This window comes from Panthera onca, chromosome C2 (assembly GCF_046562875.1).
Source record: "Panthera onca isolate mPanOnc1 chromosome C2, mPanOnc1 haplotype 2, whole genome shotgun sequence".
NCBI lineage: Eukaryota > Metazoa > Chordata > Mammalia > Carnivora > Felidae > Panthera > Panthera onca.
Genome location: NC_138347.1, coordinates 55,209,853 through 55,210,700, shown reverse-complemented (window position 1 = coordinate 55,210,700; position 848 = coordinate 55,209,853).

Below are 848 nucleotides of genomic sequence, written 5' to 3'. Positions count from 1 at the left end.
ATCTATAGTAAAGGAACAGTAAATTTTTGTTTCTAATCTGTCATGGACAAATTCACTGGGAAAATGCAATAAAGATGAATTGCTAGATAAATGAAATTAAACATAAAATGAAGCACTTGCTTTTTTTATTATTATATACAGTAGGCACAGAAACCTTGAGAGCAATGTAACAGAGTAATTTTAAAAACTCTATTTCTATACTTCTTGCATCATGAACCAATAATAAACAGTTCAAACACTGGCACCAGCCTGCAGTTCCCCACTTTGAGGAGTTCTACTTTGGATAATATTTATCCCCCCTCAAATTCTGCTTCAGTCTATAGTCCAAAAGGAATACTTAACCATCAACAACACACTTTACACACAATATGGATAGAAGATGCTTTTTTCTAAGTCATGTCACAACAATCAAGGAAACAGGCCATATTCTTTCTATCTGCCACTTCTCCTGAAGCCAGAGCTGGTATTTATGCCCATTCTGTGATCTCCTTGCCTTCTGCTAGTCTCTTAGCTATGTCCCTGATGGGTAGCCTGAACCTTGATTCTTGAATGGCTTCCATTCTTAGTGGTCTTACCTACATAGGGACAATGGTCTCCCACTAACCTTTTCCACCAAGAACATAAAAGAAAGGAGGAATATGATAGGAACTTAGTGGATCCCTAACTGCACAGCAGTAATCATAGTATTCTTACTAGGCATGGTTAGTCACCCTAGCTATATAGTATCCCACTTTTCTGCCATTTTCTCCTGGCATGAAGAACCCAATGACCAGTCTTAGTTTCTAATTCAGAAGTACCACTGCATCGAGCCCTCAAGTACAAAGATGAAGGACACTAAAAGCCACAGT